The sequence below is a fragment of the Parasteatoda tepidariorum genome, chromosome 8 (genome assembly GCF_982258835.1).
Source record: "Parasteatoda tepidariorum strain Cologne lab strain chromosome 8, Ptep-v5.0, whole genome shotgun sequence".
In the NCBI taxonomy this organism is placed as follows: domain Eukaryota; kingdom Metazoa; phylum Arthropoda; class Arachnida; order Araneae; family Theridiidae; genus Parasteatoda; species Parasteatoda tepidariorum.
Genome location: NC_141762.1, coordinates 101,478,933 through 101,502,538, shown reverse-complemented (window position 1 = coordinate 101,502,538; position 23,606 = coordinate 101,478,933). Strand labels below are relative to the sequence as shown.

General features: G+C 29.7%; 1 protein-coding gene across 2 annotated transcripts in view; it reads right to left on the bottom strand.

Annotated features, from left to right (window-relative positions):
- Nucleotides 1-13,088, bottom strand: part of LOC107457140 (organic anion transporter 3) — a 106,372-nt gene extending 93,284 nt beyond the window's left edge. For both annotated transcript variants that reach the window (XR_015435986.1, XM_087169535.1), the window contains exon 1: nt 12,969-13,088. The gene's annotated coding sequence lies outside the window, so the exon portion shown is untranslated. The remainder of the gene's footprint in view (nt 1-12,968) is intronic.
- Nucleotides 13,089-23,606: the final 10,518 nt, after the last annotated feature.

The following is a 23,606-nucleotide window of genomic DNA, read 5'->3' as shown; positions in this document are numbered from 1 at the left end:
TTATTTCTTGCGTTATCACTTTTTGCGTAATCATTATTACGTAATCGCTTTTTGCGTAATCATTTTTCGTAATAAATTTTATTCCGCAAAAAGCGTAATAAAATTTATTACGCTTTTTGCGTAATAAATTTTTGCGTAATCATTTTTACGTAATCGCTTTTTGCACAATCATTTTTATGTAATCGCTTTTTGCGTAAATAATTCTTAAATAATCATTTTTTCTAAGCAGTAGTACAACATCAGTTACTAATTTTCCGCGTACACCAGAAAATTGAATATTTAAAACTTGAACAGAACAATATTCAGTGCGACTCTATCTGTAATCAGTATGTATTAATTTTTCTTTTTTTTTTAAATTTCATATTCAAGGAGACTTGGTTTGATTTTAAAAGTATTCATCTTTTTTAAATTTCAATAATACAACGAGGTTAGAAAAAGAAGCAAAAACCCCTAGAGGTTCTTCGAAGTCTTTACAACTGCCGTAAAAAACATAATAAAAATAAATAAAACTGATAGTTTTATTTTCTTCCTTCTCTGACTATTTGAAAATTTACAATAAAATTAGTGTTCAATACAAGCATATATGTGTGTTATAAAGCAATCGTTTTAGTCAGTCTGTTTTAAATCAGTCTGTTTTAAATACAAAACTCTTTTTCTATAATTCTCTAATTTTCAAAAAAAAAAAAAAGAAATCAAAATGAAGTAACATATAAAGATTCAATTATAAAGTTTACTTATTATTAATTGAGAACTTTAACTGTATATGTTGAATACATTTTAAAGGTATAGAATATTTTGAAACGCTAACACTCAGCCCGGTGGCTGAGTGGTAGCGCTTCGCGTTCCCGTGCCACAGGTCCTGGATTCGATCCTCGGGCCGGGCAAGGTTGTCTCAGCCTTTCATCCCTTCAGTGGGTCGATAAATGAGTACTAAGCATGCTTGGGAACTGGGGTTCCGCGTTCGGCTGACCACCTGACCGGAACATATGCTCCTGCACCCCAGAGCCGAAGGTCAAGAAAACTGAGATGGGCATAGTAGTCCTTGGCCCTCTATGGGCTGTCGCGCCACTGAATTTAGTTTTAGAATATTTTTGATTGTAATTGTAATAATTGAATTGAGTGTAATTAATAATTGATTGTAATAAATATTTATTTTGCATTATAATGTAATATACGCTTCGTTTTTCAAGTTAGCGAGAGAAAAAAGGAATAATTAGATTTTTCCACTTCTAAAACAAAAAATGATGTTGCATCACTTTCTAAAGACGGAGAGGGGGGTAGCTGGTGATAGGATTATCACCAACTTTAATTCCTTTTTCTCTCCATCGCAAGTGATGCGCCTATATTTTTCGTTTTAGGTGTGAAAAAAATTTTTTTTCTTTTTTGTCCACCTGAAAACATAGTTCTTAAAATTTATATTTTATTTTTTCTTGTTTTAAATGTTACCTGTTAATGTTTGAAAATCATTAAAATATTGATTGTCAGTAAAACGGAGATAAATTTTGTTTTACAATCTTTAGGAAATGTAACTTGAATTGTCATCAGACACAGAATTTAGATTTTAGACACAATTGAAATTTGTAGATTCTACTCATAAAGCGAAGAAATTTTGTTTCACGAAAAAAATTCTCTTTAGAAATAAAATGACGATAAACTTAACTTTGAGTGGTCCGGAAGCAATCGTAACTGACTTTGTCAATAGAATGCTGATAGAATTTGGAGCACTTTGGCTACTTAAGTTACTGAAATATTGATTTGTGATACGTCCTATTTACCGATATAGTGCTAATAAACTCTATTTATTGCAATCAGGAAATGACTTGAATTCTCAATAAGCATGGAGCTCAGGTACAGATTTGAAAACTGTAGCTAATCGGAAAGTAGTAGATATTTCAGTAGTAAATATTCAGTAGTAGTAAGGAAAGTAGTAGATGGTAGCATGTTACCATCGTTATAAATACGAAAATGAGTTAATTCAGTTAATAATAATAAATGCTGTAGGTAATAAGAACAATTCTATAAACTCACTGAGAATTATCACAGGTGTTCCAACACTTTCAGAGATAAAAGAAAAATTGTTTGTTAATTTTATTGAATATTAATTCAATTTTGATACAGTATTAAGCTTTTGCAATTTTTTTTATTCTCTATCGAAATTTCTTAATGGTCGATAATTTTTTTTACATGAATATTAATTTGAGATCCACAATAAAAAAATTTCACTTATTTGTTAGAAAAAATTTAAAAAGCATATTAAACGATATTACGGAACACCCGGAAAGTTTGAATAAAAAATTATGTTATATTTCATAGAATTAAAATGAAAAAAAAAATAGCTTGTGGGACAGGGAATTTTTTAAAAAATAAAACATTAGAATTAACAAATTAATTTTAGTAATAATTTCTAATAATTTCAAAATAATCGTTTCAGTTGTTGAGAAAAGTAACTGTTGTAAGTTTTGTTTTAAAGTTTTTCCCACCAGAGGGCTAAAACCATGTGTTGTAAAACAATATGAAATAGTACTGAACGCCTGATGTAAAGCATCGGCTTCGATGAAGATAATTTTGGGAGAGTTTTTTTGATAATTCGGTGAGAATTCACCCGATTAGACATATGATGCTCACTACGTGCTCTTGCGCGCCGAAGCCTATCAATTAAAAATGAAAACTGCTGCCAACGCGAGAAAAGAAATATCATCGGTTTTATTGATACATACGTTTTAGCGTTTTATATAATATAGATGGAAAAAAAAGGGGGGGGAAAGAAAATAATGATAAAAAAATAACAAACAACTGGGGAAAAAAAGGATAAAAAAAATTTTAAAAATCAGGAAAATAAAAGATATAATCTTTTCATCAGCCCATACGATTATATCCGCAAAAAAAGAGTGCTTTCTGATATTGTATCAATGGATGGGTGATTGTGTAAAGCTAAGGGTGGTGGCGCTAGTGGTAAAATTACTCTTTCCAGACTTCCGGGTTACTGCTTCCGATATATTTTTACGCCGCAGATTGAAAAAAACGTGCCATCATATCTTTTGCAGTATTTCACCTGTACAGAGTTCTTTCCTTCAGCCTTTAAACTTCAGCATTATCATATTAATATTATAATCATTAGAATATTTTCTAATTAGGCTAACTTAAAAAGATATTTTTAAAGATATTTTTAAAGATATTTTTGGCGACATTTTATTCAAATGTAGCCAAATAAGGGATAAAATGCAAAACATGGCACGCCTTAAGAATTATTCACAATGAGATATAAACCTTCCAAAATTTCTTTTGGCCTTACGACCTCTGAGAATCAATACATTTCTGAAATCTCTTATGAATGGTACAATTATGTTTACATTTGAACCCAAATTACAATAACAAAACTGCATAGAATATTAGGCTCGTTCACACATCGCCTCGTAGTCATAACATAAGCGGAGGAATACACCGGAAATTTTCTAAATTTCTTCCGGTTTAAGGACGCTTGTTATTGTTTACATTAGACCACCCATCCATATCACAAAAGCACTCTTTTTTTTAATTTTTAAAAAAAAAATTATTCCTTTTTTTTCATATGTCTGTAATTTTCCTTTGTTCTATCTTCATTCTGAACTTTTATTGTATATATACACTGAGTGGCCAAATTATTATGACCACCCCTTCAGTCGTTTGCTTCCAACAGTCCGTTCAGCTTCTAACAGTCCGTTCAGAGACGTTCACAGTTGCTCCTTGATTAAGATCACTTGCAATTTGTCGCACTGTTGCTCTCCTGTTGCGCTGCACAACCCTGGCCAGCCTCCTCTCTGATAGAGCATTCAGTATCCTGTGACGACCACAAGTCTGACGTTGAGACCCGGTTTTTTGCTTGATTGTCCATTCTTTGTACACGTTAACAACTGTGCTCTAGAACACTTCTCAAGTGCAGCCGTTTTGCTGATACTCTTTCCGACACATCTCGCACCCACAATCATTCCACGTTGAAATTCAGTTAAATCACTTTTCTTCCCCATATCTGAGCAAGCAACACAGTATAACTGATGACTCACTTGTCCAGCATTCCCGTGTTATAGTTATCTTGCTCTCTAGCCAAAGCGCTGTGACGCAATAACTCATTTGCATAAAACTCTGAGGTGGTCATAATAATTTGGCCACTCAGTGTGTATATATATATAAGTTCAAAAAGAAGATAAAACAAAGGAAAATTATAGACATATGTAAAGAAGGGGGGGGGAATAATAATTAATGAAAAAAATAACAAACAACTGATTTAAAAAATAAAAAAAGGATAAAATTTTTAAAAAAACAAACCAGAAAATGAAAGATATAATCTTTCCATCAGCCCACACGATTATATCCTCAAAAAAGAGTGCTTTCTGATATTGTATCAATAAAGCCAAACCAAAATATATTAATACAATAGTGTGAGGAGCACTCAAAAAAATTTTTTTACAAAAATTACAACAAATAAAATAGAACACAATAAGTAAAAATAACAAGTAAAAACAGAAAATAAAATAAAATAAAAAGAAAAAACAGTATAAAACAAAACAAAAACTATAAAGCGAGTAGCGAAATCAGATGTACTTACATGAAACTGTACTTACACTTTTTAAGAAAGATTTAAAAATATTTTCGCAACAAGATTGCCAGATTACAAAATATGAAAACAGAAGCGCAAATTGAGTGTAACTAGAGGAATTTAAAGTGCCGTTCTTACTGCATTGCTGAAGTGATTTGTTATGCTGTGCATCGATTTGTTAGTTACCAAGGTAATATTATACTGGATAATTTAAAAAGTTGACCATAAATAATATTAGAAAATAAGTATTTATTTCAGAAAAAATATAAAATAGAAAAGAGAAACATAAATTGCCTGTTTTGCATATAATTTTAGACACGGATTTTGCCCGAAATGGATTTGCACATGGAAAAATTATATAAATTATCAAAGAAAAAAAAGTTTTAGTAGAAAATTTTAGCACGGATTTGCCCGAAATGGATTTGCACATGGACAAATTAATACAGAAATTTTTAGTAAATAATCTTACCCACGGATTTGTCCGAAATGGATTTGCGCATGGAAAGATAATAAAAAGTAATAAATAAATTTTTAGTAAATAATTTTACCCACGGATTTGTCCAAAATGGACTTGCACATGGAAAAATTATAAAAATTAACAAAAAAAAATTTTTTTAGTAAATAATTTTGGCAACGGATTTACCCGAAATGGATTTGCACATGGGAAAATTATATAAATTAACAAAGAAAATTTTTTTAGCAAAGTAATTTTTTAGTAAATAATTTTGACCACGGATTTGCCCGAAATGGATTTGCACATGGAAACATTATACAAAATAACAAAGAAATTATTTAGTAAATAATTTTGGCAAACGGATTTACCCGAAATGGATTTGCACATGGGAAAATTATATAAATCAACAAAGAAAATGTTTAGTAAATATATCCACCAAAATATACGATTAATTCAATGATTTTATATAAAATTTTATTACTTTAGTTGGGTATCCATTGTTTTTTATAAAATTTTGAAAGAGTTTATCGAATTTTTTTTTTTTTTTTTTTTTTTTGGATAAATAAATATTACTACAGATTCTTTTAATTCTGTTCATTTCATTAAAAGTGTTATTTAAATAGATGCTCCTAGAAACATTAGAACTCCAAGTAATTAGTTTATTAATACTAAAATTAAAATCATTTCTTTTATCGTATAAATCAACAAAGCAGATATTTTCAACTTTTATAATACCCGAATCCAAAAATTTTAAATTAATATTATCATCATGATTACGAAGCAAGATTAATTCCTCAGGGTAAATATCATTTAATAAAATAGCATAATCTTGAAAATTAAAGATAATTAAGTCATCAATATATCTAAAAACAAATTTAATATAGTAAGACCTCGATTATCCGAGCTAATTGGAACCGCTAGTACCTCGGATATCGGAAATCTTGGTTAATAGAAACCATGTATAAAAACCTTCCGTGCTTGCGAATTTAACTACTTTTAAAGTAAAAAACAATAGAACGTTTTTTAAATGATAAAAATAAACATATATGAACTTATGTTTCACAGCTAAAAAGATTTAAAAAGGAAATCAACTCTAGTAGTAAATTTTAAAAAGTAAAATGGAATTTTTTTTAACTATACTCACAAGGGAAACTAGGGAAGTGTGACTCGCCAATTTTGAAATAAACTAGTGGGATGTATGCCTTATGAGGAATAATTTTAGGGGGCAACATTCATTTCGGCCCATAGAAAGGTTCTGTGAGAGATAAAAAATAATTCAATATATAGAAAAATCGGTATTTTATTACTTCAATGCAAACTATTAGTTATTATAATTGTCTCATACTCCAATTAATTTTGTGGTACTGTACTATATAATGCATATTTATTGTCAAAATTGATTTCGAAAGTTTTATATATCTGTAGTTTTTCATAAAAACCTGTTAGGTTAATTTAAAAATATAATTGACGTCAAATTTTTTAAATTTTTTTTTCGAAAAACTTTCCAAATTAATTGGAGTATGTAATTGCAAATCAATTAATTAATTAATAATTAATCAACAATCAATGAATAATTAATCAACAATTAACCAACAATTAATTAATAATTAATTAATTTTTCGATTAATTTATTAATTAGCAAATTAATTCCAAATTAATTGGATTATGAGACAATTACAATAACTAATAGTCTGCATTGAGGTAATAAAACACCAATTTTTCTATATTTTGAATTACTTTTTATCTCTCACAGGACCTTCTATGGGCCGAAACGAATGTTAATTAATTTATTAATTAGCAAATTAATTAATTATCCAATTAATTATAAATTAATTGGATTATGAGACAATCACAATAACTAATAGTCTGCATTGAAGTAATAAAATACCGATTTTCCTACATATTGAGCTATTTTTTATCTCTCACAGAACCTTCTATGGGCCGAAACGAATGTTGCCCCCTAAAATTATTCCTCATAAAGCATACATTCCACTAGTTTATTTCAAAATTGGTGAGTCACACTTCCCTAGTTTCCCTTGTCAGTTAAATATCGAAGGACACATTTTCAAAAATAACACAAATCTCAAGAAAATATTGTATTTTTAAAATTTACATGATTAAACTTACAAGTCACTTGACCACTGTTAACAAAGCATTCATGGATGTTTGTCTTCTCAGGGTGTAATATTTCATGGAAGTTGAGTGCTTTTGTGGGGAATAAGTGCCTGTAACACGGACAACGAACTAATATGTGTATAATTTCTTCCAAGCTCATTTTGGAGAGGAGAAAAAAAAAATTTAGACTTCGTTATTGCCCCGGTTAACAGAAACCTCGGTTAATCGAAGCTCGGTTAACCGAGGTTCTATAATTTTTTTCATAATAATGCAAAAATATGTTAGCTAAGAGAGATGAATAATTAGTTCCTTGCGGTATTCCATCAATTTGAAGAAAAATATCCTTTCCATTATAAAGATAATTATTAAAAAGACAAAAATTAATCAGAATTTCCCAATAATCAAAATCGCAACACAGGATATTTTTAAAATCATAGTAATAATTCAAAAGGACATCTTTTAGTTTAGAAAGGGGAATGCTATTGAAAAGATCCTGGAAATCAAAAGTCGCAATAGAATTAATTTTATTATGTTTAATGAAATCTAAAATCGGTTGATTATTAGTGATAATCCAAGAGAAACCTTCTTTAGAAATATTGTTAATAATTTTATATAAGTAGTTAGAGAAAATGGTGCCAGGTTTAGTTAGATAAGTATTAGATCCACATGTGATAGTTCTAAATTTTACAGGTCATTATTTTATCTTCTTTTTGAACTTATCTAATGAGTTCTGTTTACTTGTAGCTTATGCGCAATAAATGAAACCTATTGTTTTACTTAACTTTCTTCGTGTTTTCTTGTATTTATTTATTTTGTTTGTTATATATATATATATATATATATATATATATATATATATATATATATATATATATATATATATATATATATATATATATATATATATATATATATATATATATATATATATATATACATATGTAACATAAAAAGCTTCAATTAATCTTTTTATGTTAGTTTCTTTGTTATAAAACTTCATCCTAATTAATTATTCCAATCGAAATACTTTCTCACACTTTTAAAAGCCACATCCTGTTCTTAAATCTATTTTTGGCTCAAGTATGCATTTAATTAAGAGCAGGACATTTTTCCCTTTGCTCTGTGTGGGAAACGCTCGATCTATTTTATAAACCAATAACAACTACTAAGATTTCCCTCTTTCCCTAAATTAAGACATTTTACGGATTTTACTTTGCAAGATTTTCCCTAACATATAACCAAGGAGCGCAACTTTTCATGTGCACTTTTTACACTTTTGCTCACTCTCATGACTGATTTTGTCTAATAATTAATAAATAAATTTTGTACCCTCCTTCCCGACCTAAGACCTGTTTTAATCCTTCCACTCGGCAACGACGTTATAAGTCGACAGGATTAAACGGTCTGGAACAGGGTACGGGTACGTACGGTACATTAAAGATATTAAATATCTCATTTGAAACTAAATAAATCAACTTCGGAAGAGGGTACATCAAAAATATGGAATAACTTCAAATCATTTATTCAAATGAACAGCTGATAAATAAGCAGTCAAATTCTTCTACAAGTAATGGCAATTAAAAATTCACCCAATATCTTCTACAAAAAATAAACTCTTCAAACTTTTTGTTTATTATAAATGATACCTACGCCCAGTGGAACTAAACGATCATCGGTTTTCCATATGTCTATGCTGCATATTTTGTCTACGTTCCTGAGACTACTAGAAAGCTGAGCTTCAATTTCCTTCCTTGGACTAAAAAGAAAAACTGCATCGAACTCCTGATAATTAAAATGTTTTTATTGAAACCCTATCCCTTTGAGAAAGCGTTGATTTTGCCACTCTTAAGTGCTGAGCTGGATTTTATCGTCGATGAATCGTTTTCACACCCCGGAATGGTTTACGATGGTCTCCTTAGATGTTCGACATTCCCTCCCACCTTCTCAGAACTCAAAGAAAAATAAGCTTCAATTTCTCCATTCAGTGTTAATTTACGATTCATCTTAACGAAGAAACGAATTTTTTCCCTAGCAGCTCTCGTCTTTGCTTTTGGAATTGTGTTCATGGAATTTCAACGCACTTTCATCTCTGATGTTGCGGTTTTCAAAATATCTTCTTGGACTAATTCGAACATTTTCATGTATCCTTTTGTGTTAATTTTTTTTTACAATTCTCATAAAACAATTTCTTGAATTTTTATTGATTATTATTTTAAATTTTTTTTCTCATTCTTGGTGTTTCAATTGAAAAATTATTTTTTATACATTAATCGTATTTACAGTTGAAATTTTTTTCTTGAAATTTTAATTGTCAGTGAATTGATTGTCATAAGAAATGCTTCGAGAAATTATTTTCAAATTTATTGTTTTATGTGTTACAGCTTCTATGCCTTTTTGGTTAGTAGAATTTATATTTTTGTTTTATTATAGTGCTTAGGGTGAAGATAAAAATGCAATTAAAACATTTAAAAAAAAAATTCTCTTCTAAATTCAACTACAATAATTATTGATATTGATTTTTGGTATTGACATATGAATGCAATTACGGTGCGGCAAAAATTAAATTAGGAAATGTTAGAACTCGTACAAATAGTTAGAAAAATGAACAAAATACTTGTTGTTAGAATTTGAATTGAAGAGTAACCAAACATTAATGCGTTAGTCCAACGTTGGTAAATAGTTCATAGCTCAGTTCTAGCTCAGACATTTCCATCGACAAACAACATAAAGATAGGAAAATGATCAAACAAAACTTGAAAAGTATTAGTAATAAAATTCACTTCAAAAACACGTTTAAAATAGAAACGAAAATATTTGAATTTCCTAATACACAACTGTGACAAATTAAATAACCAATTAAGATCTCTACACAAAAATTACTTTAAAAAATATCCGAACTAAAATTTTTGAAAAAAAAAAGGAAAAAAAATTATGTCCAAAAAGAAAGAAAGATATAAATAAAAAATGAAATAAAAGGTAATTTGCTAATTAACCAAACTTGCACTTCAGATTAAAAATAAGGAAAATAGCTAGATCAGTCAAATTTTAAAAACTGATTTACCTTAATACCATATTAAATTTGAAAGCTTTGTTATGGATTTCAATTAGTGATTGTTGTACAACAGGTTGTAATGCAAAATCTGAGAAGACTGATCACCTTTTCTGATTATAAAAGCAATTTGTCTTTACATATTTCCTGAAATCCGTGTTAATAATTGCAATAAAAATACTAAGAAAGAAAATAAAAGTACAAATAAAGAAATATAAAGAAAGTAGAAGGAAAATGAAAATAAAAGAAAGTAGAAAGAATAATAAGAGAGAAAAGGAGAAGAAAAAATGTTACAGAAGGCAAATTTTGGACATAAAAAAAAATAATAAAAAAATAAAAATATTTATATAAAAAAAAAATGTTAAATAGCAGAATTGAAAATTATCTTGTGTTTTCTAATATTCTTGAGACTAAATATGATAATGGTGCGTAACATTGTCAAAATCATGTTGACAGAATTGTGCAAATCCAAGAAAATTAATAAATTCCTAACTTCAGGTGATTTTGCAAAAACTTTTTCAAATATTATGCTATTAAAGTGACAAAAAATGAAAGGTAAATAATAAATAAAGTGAAATAATGAAGATACTGAAGTCTTGATCTTCAGAATAACAACCACTGTGTCATTTTTATATTATTTTGTTTTCAAACTAGATAAACAAGACTCAAATCTAATTTCATATTAAATTTTTCCTGTAAAAATGTTTTTTGTGTTATACATTTTAAATTACACATTTTTAACAAAGGTTTATAAATTTTTGTTATCATGATTGAAGAGATAACATAAATTGGTATTATGAGGAATACTTCTTGCAGAATAACTGTAATGTGATATTTAAACAAAATACTTTTGAAACTGAAAAAACTGTTAAGTCAAAAAATTTTTTGAAAATGAAAATCTTAAAATTGCTGATAATGCTACTACAGATTTTTGATTGTGTTAAAATTTTTACAATGAGAACATATGTAAATGTTTTATAATTTATATTACTTTTATATATTGTTACCATTACAAATTTGGTTATTTTATTTGTACTTCTACCATAGGGAAGATTTTGCAAATGGATATTTTCAAAATTTTTAGATTCTAATTAAACAATTTTGGCGAAGGGGGATGTAACATAAAAAGCTTCAATTAATCTTTTTATGTTAGTTTCTTTGTTATAAAACTTCATCCTAATTAATTATTCCAATCGAAATACTTTCTCACACTTTTAAAAGCCACATCCTGTTCTTAAATCTATTTTTGGCTCAAGTATGAATTTAATTAAGAGCAGGACATTTTTCCCTTTGCTCTGCGTGGGAAACGCTCGATCTATTTTATAAACCAATAGCAACTACTAAGATTTCCCTCTTTCCCTAAATTAAGACATTTTACGGATTTTACTTTGCAAGATTTTCCCTAACATATAACCAAGGAGCGCAACTTTTCATGTGCACTTTTTACACTTTTGCTCACTCTCATGACTGCTTTTGTCTAATAATTAATAAATAAATTTTGTACCCTCCTTCCCGACCTAAGACCTGTTTTAATCCTTCCACTCGGCAACGACGTTATATATATATATATATATATATATATATATATATATATATACATAAAAAGTTAAAAAATATAGAGAAAGCATATAAAATATTAAAGAAAAGAGAAATTATTAAAATAAAATAAATAATTTATATTTTAATAATATTTCTTCTTCTCTTTTCATTAATCTTTAATATTTTTTCCATGTTTTCTCTATATTTTAAATTATTTTATGTGTTCTATATACTTGCTGCTTATGAGCAGTAAATAAAACTTATTTTCTTAAATGTCTTCATTTATATACATATATATTATTGCATTGTTATAATATTATTATAATATTGTGCTATACGTCAGGCTAACCGTGGTAGATTTTTCGTGGTTTTCCTCTCCATGTAACGTAAATGCAGGTTAGTTTCATTGAAAAATCCTCCACAAAGACAAATGTCTTCCTATACTTGACCCAGGAGTTCCCTCGTCTTCTAGATTGGGTTCAAAATTACAAGGCTGTGGAGTTCAACATTAATAGTCGCAAGCTCAAAAAATTGGCTCGGCTGTTCAACATTGATTATAAAATAACTTTTTTTAAAAAAGTCCCGGAATCAGTTCCACTCTCTCCACGGAAGTCAAGAATTCCAGGGAATATCTCGACCGCTTTTTGCTATAAATTCTTTTTAAAAACTTTTATCGGAAAGACTTATGACAATTGTATATCAATTTGCATTTAGTGAGAACTTTTGTAATTTCATTTCAGTCATTATTTAAATATTTTTACCCTTTTTAAAATTAAAATTTCAACTACGAAGCTACAATTTCATGGCAATATGTTGTGAATTCTTCTTTTCATTTTTTTTTTTACCATGAAATCTAATTGATTGAGAAACAAATACTGTTAGAGCAGAACAGTATAATTTAAAGTTCTAAAGATGAAAATATTAATAAATGCATTTCACTTCTTCAAAATTGAAGACACATTTTAAATACCTTTCATTAGAATAATATTTAAAATGTTATTTCTTAAGTTCCTCATTTTAAATATTATTTGATAAAATAGGAACATTTGGAATGCATGGAATATTCCAAGTAAGTTAATTTAAAAAATATCTTCAGTTTTGTGTGTATTCGTGAAATGTTTTTAAACATAGACATCTGTTAGAAAAATTGCCATTTTTTTAAAAGTTTCATAGCCTAAAATAGAGCAATTAATCAATTAAATAAAAAATCCCGAAATAAAAGAATAAATCGAACTTACCTTCGAAGTGTCCAATTTGTTATAACGTTATACTTTGGGCGGCGATTTGAAAGCGCAGTAGAGCGTAATCGCGACTGCCAAATGATGCCAACTTGGCATGAAAATCTTTACTTATTTTTTTCACTCGGAATAAAAAATAAATGAAGTCAGATCTCTATTGAACGAAGTCGCTAAATCCTGATAAAAAGTTCGTTATACGAAAAATTCTTTAAATAGAAAATCACCATTTGAAACACTTTAACAACACAAAACGGGTTTTAATTAGCAATTAATTAAATTAAAATTAATTAAAATCAGCAGTTAATTAAATAGCAATTGATACACCTTTATCTTGTATTGAATTGTTTCAAATGGTTTTAACATTTCTTCATACGAAGGTTTGGTGATTTCTTCATCATTTCTGTTTTCATCTTCCTCAGAATTTATCGCTGTTTTGTTCTTATTTTTCACACAGTCCAAAATATCCAATTCAGTTAATATTTCTGTGGTTGCAGCTTCAGAATCAACAAAAAGAAAATCATTGATCAGTACATCATCGTTCATTTCGTGGCTCTCTCTAAGCTGTACCCACAGTTTTCTTTAAAGTTCTTCTAAAGGAATGTCATCCTCGTCCTCCGCACTTTCCAAATTCTCCGCGTTGACTAATAATCCATCTTTAGCAAATCAGTTACGAATAATACGATCTATAACAGGGGTTTCCAATTTACATGAGGCCGGGGGCCACAATTAAAAAAAAATCAAATGGCGGGCCGCAATTTTGTCAAAATTTTATTTAGGACTCTAACATACATAAGTTCTAACATACAGGAACATAAAGTTTGATGAGTCATGCACCATTCTGAAATCTATTGAATAATAAATATTACTGTCAGTTTTTACCAAGCTGTGCAAAACAAAAGTATTGAATTACAAATTAAAATAAGAAGTAAATTTTTAAAAAATATTTTATTGTTATTAATAATATTTTTAAAAATATGAAATAAATAATGAAAATTCGAGCTACAATAACTTTAATGTGCACCTGTGTATTAAACAATTAATGTGCAATAGATATCTAACTGTTAATAAAACTTTAGAAAGGTTGGTATTAAAACTTACATAGTAGCACACAAAATATTCAATGAGAAAATTGAGGTTTGTCTGCTGCAACCACCAGAGAATAGATATTTACATTTTAAATTAAAAATTTACAAATGTGTGAGTCAATATTTTCGTCCAAAATGAGTGGTTTCAAAAGGTTAAATCGGAGAATTTCTTCGAGAAAATTTCTGATACGCTCATGCTAGATTATATTCACAAAATACAAAAAAAAAAGAGCAACATACACGATTATTTTTGTATTTGAATAAATATTTTCCTGGATGCAAAACCTGAGAAATAAATTTTTTTGCTCCGTTGGTATGTTAAATTTTACAGAAATGAAAAAATTCGATGTTTATTAACGAGAAAAGTGGAGTTTTTACTATATAGTTTTTTACGAAAATTAACCGCAAAAAAATGACAACTAATATACTTTAGTTCGTTGGCCACAAAAAAAAGGCTTGGGCCTCCAGTTGGAAACCCCTGATCTATAAGATTCTAGTTCCACGCTTTAGAAATTTCTGTTATGCTTGCTCGAAAATTGATTTTTTGCATGGATTCCTGTATGAAATGCTAACAAAAAGGGGAAAGAATTTTACTGCTTTCTCTAAAAGTTAAGTTTGCCGCTCTAAAGTTAAGCTGCAAAAATCAATTCAAGGTTATTTCCCCCATAAAATGCGTTGACAAGTTTGAAATGTTCCGTAATATTTTGGGAAATAGAATCTCAACGAAAAGTTCGTTAAATAGCAAATTCACTTCGCGATTTGAAAGTTATTTTTACGAAGAAATTTCCAAAATGTTCTTGGTTCCTCGAAAAAAATCGTAAATTAAAGAAATTAGCAAAATGGAAGTTCGTTAAATAGAAGTCTGACTTGACTATATTGCACTTAAAATCTGCAGACAAATTTTGGTATTAAAAGTCCGACCAAAAAGAGTTAACGCTTCTTCTATGTACTTGACAAAATTACTTAATTATTAATTCTTTAAAACAAATTGCATAAAATTCTATTACGTACATATACGCGATGTTATATAAGCTGAAATTTTGAATGAAAGTTCTTCGGAAATTTTATAAAATATGAAAATAAGATTTTTTTATATTTTATGTATTAGGGGTCTTGCTATGAATTTTTTGTTGGGGGCTTGTAAAAGCTGGATCCAGCCTCGGTTATAATATTTATACACCATTCTGTTTAGGTGTCCTAAAATAAGAATCCTGGTGACAACTTGTTGGTGTGAATAATGCTCCGGGGGTCACGTTACTTGTCAAAAACTATCCTAAGCGGCAAGTGGGTCATTGGTTAGTAAGTAAGTACTTTATTAACGTCGCACTAGAGCTGCACAATGGACTATTGGCGACGGTCGGGGAAAGATCCCTGAGGACGATCCGAAGAAATGCCATCGGAATTGTGATCCTCCGCACAGGGGATGGTTCCCCTGCTTTGGTAGCCTGACGACCTGAGAGCAAAGTCCAGCACTTTTACGTTAGAACAGTTTAACGAGGACCGATACCACACACCCTCGGTCCCTACGATAGCTGATCAAAGTGGTCACCCACCCGCTTACTGACCGCCTCCAGTGATGCTTGACTTTGGTGTTCTACTGGGAACTGTGTCTTTAGGATCAGTCCACTAAGGGGCCGATAAAATAAAATTTATTTTTTAAAAACAAAACTTGCAATATTTTACTTACAATCTTGTAAACTTTACCCTTTATTATTAAGGCTACAGAAAAACCTACTGTTTATTAGTTTCATTATTACAATTTAGAAAGTTACAATTAAACAAATTTGCGGAAGAAAAAAGTGCTAACGAAAAGGAGGAACCCAAGTCAAAATTTTTGATGGTCTTCCATTGATGGACCAACATAATTTTGGTGGTAACCATCAATAATTCTATCGTGATCCATTATATTTCTTGATGGTGAACAACATAAGTAACCATCACTCCAAAGTAGGAATTAGGACAGATTTACGATAGTCCAAGATAAGAATAGCAACTTGTTCTGATGGTTTGCTCATATTGAACCATCAGAAATTTCCATCTTAGTTTCTTAGAAATCAAATATTGGACCGATCATGAACAACCATCCCCCCAATGTAGGAATTCGGACTCATTTTTGATGGGCCAACATAAGAATAGCAACTTGTTTTGATGGTATATACTTTCTTAACCCATCATGGAAATGTATAGTTGGAACCATCATGGATTGTTGGTCCGTGAGAGTCAAACTTCTCTTGATAGAATTTCTCTTGTAGCCATTAACATCATAGCATTAAAGAAGCATTTTCCATCATGGAATGATGGAAGTTTGTTGTCATATCAAAAACTATGAACGCATAAGGGAAAACGTTGGATGATGGTGACCATCATGAATTGTACTGAAACCAACATAAACCATCGAAATGTTTTGATGGTGTGGCGTAACTACCACTATAAATATTAAATACCGAATCACTAGTATATAAGACATGCTAACTTGATTCCATCAAGAGGTACCCTCTAATAGATGAAGGTAGACATAGTCGATAATTAAAATCCCTTCATTGCTGACTTGCGGAAGTGATATATATATATATATATATATATATATATATATATATATATATATATATTATATATATATATATATATATATATATATATATATATATATTATATATATATATATATATATATATATATATATATATATTATATATATATATATATATATATATATATATATATATATATATATATATATATATATATATATATATATATATATATATATATATATATATATATATATATATATATATATATATATATATATATATATTTAAATAACTGCAGGTACTGAACTTTCGTTCTTCGCCTTAGAAGATGCCGGAAGTGTTGCTCCTTTATCGTTACCCAGTAGGCACCTGTGAACCAAAGTCACGGATACAAGCAACATTACCCACGCCACACTGCCACAAATACCCGTTCATAGGGTGGACTACATCCATACATTCATACATCAGATGACAACACAGAGAGAGAGAAACATGTCCAGAGCGGGATTCGAACCCGCAGCCATTGGGGCTTCGCAGTCAGGCACGCTAACCACTCGGCCACCTGGCCGGCGCGGTCGTGATATGAACTCGCCAACATCGATGGATGGTTCACATTAAACAGTTGATTTGTTTAAAAATATAGTGCTCAAAAAAAAAAAAAACCGGTGAAGTAAATAAAAGTCTCCCGGCCAATAAACAAAAAAAATGAAGAAAAAAAATATAAGCGAAATGATATAAATAAACAAAAAAAAATGAGCAAAAATGGTCAAACCCCGCTATAGCGAACCTTCAACCGGGAGTTCACTATATCCGTCCTGTAAACAATTTTAACTAATTTTTTCCGAACTTCTCTCTTTTATTACGCATTATTTAAATAAATGACTCAGCAATATGTAGTAACAAAAAATGTGTTAACTTTCATTTTTCTGAATCTTCGTCTTGCGTACGAAAAATTTAGGGATGGGAAACTGCGATAGAAAACGCAAACAAGAAAAAATGCTTATGGGCTACATTCCACTCAATAGGTGGTTTTTAAAATCGGTATTTGTATTTTATGCAGAAATTTCAAAATGAAGAGAAAAAAAAAAGAAGAAACAAAAATCAGTCGAAGATAGAAAAAAGTTCACAATATCCGATTTCCTCTCTTATTTTGGTTGACTATATCCACAAAAAATAATATTATATGTGTATAACAAGGCACGGGAGCGAACATTTCGTTCACTATATCCGGGAGTTCACTATAAACCATGTTTTTTTTATACAGTCAACGGGGTTTGACTGTATAAAAAAACAGCCTAAATCATCTAGTGGTATTCGTTCATCGAATTCTATCACATAATAAAAAATTCTGGAAGGGGAGTAATGTGGCGTAACTACCACTATAAATATTAAATACCATTTCACTAGTTTATAAGACATTCTATCTTGAGGTTCCTTTTGATAGCTGAAAGTTGACACTGTCCATATTAATTCCCTTGTATTCAAGAATTTTTAGTTGGGGGGAAAAAGTACGGAATTTCTCCAATAAAAGAACTTCTGTTTTGTGCATGGAATACAGGTTTAGGAGTTTGAGATATATATTTAAATAATAATGATGATGGATACAAAAAACAAATGAATGTAGGGCGGGGTTCGGGAGAAGAATAGAGGGCATTTTGGAGCATGACCTTTACAGAGAGGAAATCTTTTGTCTATAATCTCCTGCCTGTGTCTCTATTGCGTGACGCATCTATCTAGAAAATTACGCTCCACATAAAATGAATACGAACCGAAACTTTTCTCTCTCAAGGAGCAGCCATTCACGAGAATATTCTCTCTAACACTTTAGGAAGAATTTTTCTTTTTAGATTTATGACTTTGCCTTCTTTTGCGAACGCGATAGTACGACGTTCTGTTTTTGAGGCGGAACGCGATCCTGGAACTTAAATGAACATGTTACTAATTTTCACTTTATAATCTTGACTTTTTATATTAAAAAAAATTGAATGGCATTTGCTCGAAATGCTAATTAATAGCTAATATGTTAATCAATTGCGTTAGATTGAGACAATTAGTTATTCGCGGAATTAGCCACCTCTTTAACCCAACTATTCAATTTTTTTAAACTGAGTTAATGATATTTTATTCCCCCACTAAAAAGGATCATAAGATTTTCTTAAGAAATTCTTCATACGTTTGAAGAACTTCTTAAGATTTATATCTTTCTCTAAAACATCTTAAGAATTTTTGCAGACGTTTTGAATATCTTTAAAGTGAATTAAGTTTGTCTTAAATTCTTAAGAAAATCTTAAGACAGTTTCGTGATTTAATGTTATCTTAAAATGTCTTAAGATTTTTTTTCAGTTCACACGAAATTTGTCTTGCGATATTTTCGATAATGATCAGATCTTAGTTTTCGTTTAATTCTGTGAGAATTTCAATAATTCTCAAATTAAAGTATATATTTTAAAGGTTTTCTGCTCTCTTTTTTTTTTTGTTTTTTCGTTCTTTCATGAAACATACAAACTTATAATTTGAGATTGAAAAGAAAATGTTTTGTTTAACTTTTTTAAAAATATTTTTTTTGACTTCTATTTCCTACTTTCATTTTACTGTTTTTGTCAAACATCTACTGGTATCTTACTAAATTAAAAATACAATCAGATCAATTTTTATCAATCAAAAACTCGCACAAGAATTAATTTTAAAGAATGGAAATTTTCCATTTTGAATGTATAACCAATTCACTCTCCCAGTGGCGTAGTGAGGGGTGGGCAAGGGAGGGCATCATGCCCCGGGCGCTACTCACAAAGGGGCGCCAAATGGTCCGCAAAGCAAAAAATTGCTGTATAATTTTTATTTTTATTATAATTGATTTCTGGAAAACATATTTTAATTTTAGTGCCAGTGTAATATAATAAATGTTAATTTGTAAATAAAAAGGAATATTAATAGTCTAAATCAAACTGTAATTATATAATATTTAATAGAAATGGCACGTCTTTCCTACTGGCAGGGCTGACTCAACCTGTGTCTATCAGCACTTTCTTATGGCATCTACGCTGAGTAGTAACATAAATTATATCCTTTCTTGATTTGTCTGATAAAATAATATGTAATAATAAATATTTGAAGTGTACAAAGTACAAACATTATTTCTTTCAGGACAATATATATTTTTATTTCCATAAACGCAATGTAGCTTACGCTTGTTAAAACGATAACAATAACACTCGAATGTACTTATATGTACAGTCTAATGTACTTATATGCACACGGAAAAAAGTAGCCGCAAAATAACAACTAAAGGATCGAAAAGAGACACACAACAAATACATCGTTTTGCCGTTTCTAGAAAAGGACACAAACGCCGTATTTGCTGTGTGCCTGAGAAATATCAGTATTAAAAAATAAACGATTCCTTTTTTGTTACCTTCCGGATACTTTTTTTCGTGACTGTACGTATCTTAGACACTTACGACAGGTTGTGGAAGTCGGCAACAAATTAGGGAAATACCCGAAATATTAACTTTAAGTCATTTTGTTCGTGTATTTTTCAGTTTTGCATCCTTGTCATCGCGCTCTGCTTAGAATAAAAATGAAATGTTATTAAATATTATATTTTATAAGTTTAATGTTTGCATAAATTCTAATGTATATTTCACTGTGTTACTACCTTTCAAGTTCAAGGCATTCTTGGTAAGTAATAAAACAAATAATGAAGCCATGTTTAAAAACTAGCACTTCAAGTTGGTACAAAAGTAGGAAACCTATTATCTTTACTTAGACTTGTAGCTCAGTTTGATCCGCTACTAGCAAATCATGCCATAGAAACTCTAAAAACTGTCTCATATTTGTCAACACAGATCCAAAAGGAATTCATTCATCTTCTGGCATCTACAGTTCGAAATCAACTAATAAACGAAATAAAAAGAAATAAATATTATGGACTTTTGTTTGATTCAACTCCTGATATCTCTCACCGAGAACAAATGTCCCAAGTCGTTAGGTATGTAGAGGTTGATTTTATGAATGAAAAAGTTTCCATCAAAGAATCTTTTTTGGGTTTTATTGAAATACATGCTAAAGATGCAGCCTCGATGGAAAATACAATTTTAGATAAATTAAATTCCGATGAAATTTCATTAACAAACTGCAGACTACAATGTTACGATAATACTGCCGTGATGGCAGGTCACAAATCTGGCGTTCAACAAAGAATAGTGGAAAAAAATCATAAAGCATTATCTGTAAATTGTGATAACCATTCATTGAATTTAGTAGGAGTTACTGCAGCTAAACAAGATCAAATCGTTGTGACATGTTTTGGAATAATTGAAAACATATATCTGTTTTTCTCACGTTCAACATTACGATGGGAATTATTAGAAAATGCTTTAACAAAAACTGTCAAACGTGAATCTGAAACACGATGGATCGGCGGAATACAAGCGGTTAGCGTTATCGTCGATGGGCTCGAGAATAGAGTAGAACAATTAGAAAAATTAGCAGAGGCCATTACCACTACAAGTGACACCAGAAGTGAAGCAACAATTCTGTTGCAAAATATACTAACTTTTAGTTTCATAACTTTAGTTCATTTCTGGTATGAAATCCTAAGGAGGATTGATCGTGTGCAGCTCAGATTACAAGATCCTAGAATGATCTTGAATCATTAGATCTTGAATCATTTCAATGATCTTGAATCATTAGCGACTGAACTACCCGAAATTTGAGATAAACTCCGTGAAGATGCAATAGAAAAAGCGAAGTCTCTTTGTGAAGAATGGGATATTGATACAACAATACGTGTAAGAAGACACCGCAAAATGCTCGGAGAATTGGCTAGAGATGTTGGTCTTTACACAGAAAATGAAATTTCTCGTGTTATGAAAAGCATTCTTGATCGCCTCCAACAAAAAATATGTACACGATTAAGTGACCTTAAGTTCAAATTTGGAATTCTACTAGACAGTGAAAATTTATTAAACGAGGATAATGTTGATAACGACCTTGAAAAAAAGTGTACAAATTTGGGTTAATTTTACTATACAGATTTCAATGGAATAGAACTCTTTATCGAAATATGTGACTGCAAAATGTTACTCCGCAGTAGATAAGAAATTGAACCTAAAACTCCATTAGAATTTCGTACTTTTATAATCTCGTATGGAGAAGATGTTTTTCCAAACCTGAGAGTGACACTTCAAATACTCCTGACTATCTCAGTATCAACTGCTAGCTGCGAACGTTCATTCAGCAAATTAAAATTAATTATAACATATCTACGATAAACGATGGTTCAAGATCGCCTAAGTGACCCAGCATTAAGTGTGGAAAGAGAAAAATTTGAAATAATCAACTTTGATGATATTATTGATAAAGTTGCTTCATGAAAAGCAAGGAAAATTTATACATAATAATTAGTCTTATTAGTGTATTTAATCATATTATTAACAAATATATGTATCCCCTTAGAGATAATAAATATTTACTTTTTTATTGTTTTAAAACTGCGTGTTTTTAAAATATTTCCTTATAAATAAGTAAAATAAATAATAGGTATCTTTTGAACTAATTCTAGATGATCATATACAATTCAGAATCTCGTCTTGTTTTCTCAACTGCATTTTTTGTCACAAATTAAAAGCCTAGCTTGAGCCTATGACTTTATTTATTTTACTTTATTTATTTATTAATTTGGGAGTATATTTTACATATAATATTATATGGTTTTCGAAAGGGGGGGGGCGCTGAAAAGGTATTGTGCCTCGGGCGCGAGTTAAGCTCGCTACGCCACTGCACTCTCCTAGATTCGAATTATAAGTTCACTCTCCTAGATTCGAATTTTAAGAAGATTCGAATTATATAATATACCTGAATACTAAAATGACATATTATTTATGCCATAAATGCTATGAACTGAGAAAAAGATCGCATATTTACAGTAGTTATAAGTTTTATTTTTTCATGAATTGATATAAGAGTTACGTGTTGCATTCACAGTAACAAAGCAAGAATTTTACTAATTTTTAAAATTTATGTTCATTAATTTCGTTTTTAAGTACATATGCTATATCTTTAGTCATTAAAACTGTATGAACCGTTTTCGTTCACAAATGCTTTGGGCGTGCAGTTTATTTCATTTACTGAAAATTAACAAGTCTTTTATCAAAGAAAAAGCCATCGGAACCGAACTTTTTTGTTCGTTCAATTTACTCAGCCCTGCTTCCGTTTCCTCTCCCCTCCCCTCCACCGATTGAAGCACTTTGTTTACATTTGAAAGAATAGTGGCTGACAAAAAAGAAAACAATTATTCAGCATAAAAATTTTTTAAAAAGCAGTTCGATATAAAAGTTTTATTAATGAAAAATTCATGAATCTGAAGGATTCTATAGATTGTAAATTGATTTTGATGCATTGATAATTTTTGATCAAAATTTATCTTTGATTATTTTAGATTTCACCACCCCTCATCTTCTTAATACTGTGACTCGTATTCTGGTAACTTAAGCACTACAACTTTCGTCCCTTTTTCTTTCAAATTCCAACTATTAATTCACACTCTCCCTCTATCTTGTTCAAATTTTCAATCCTTAATAAAATACTTTTTTTCTTCATTCACTCAAGTTTCAAATACATTTTTTTGTGGTGCGGATGACACTTGTATTTTTTCAAATACATCAAGTGTGGATGACACTTGATGTTAATACAGTGTTTTTGAAATATTAATTCATTCATTAAATTTAATAAATAAATTTTAGTATTTTATAGGCGAAATTTTTTTAATTATTCAATGAAAAGTAACTAAAATTTTAAATATATATTTTCTTTTTAAGGGCCGTTCAAAAAGTACGTACATCCCGAAAGAGGGGGGGGATTTACTATTTTGTACGATGGGGAGGGGGGAGGTATTATACAAAGTACGTACATTATAAGCATACACCAAATTTAAATTTGACTCTTTCCTACACACACCTTAAATAAATATTTAATTTTATTTAAAACATAATTATTTTAATTTTTATGAAAAAGAGGGG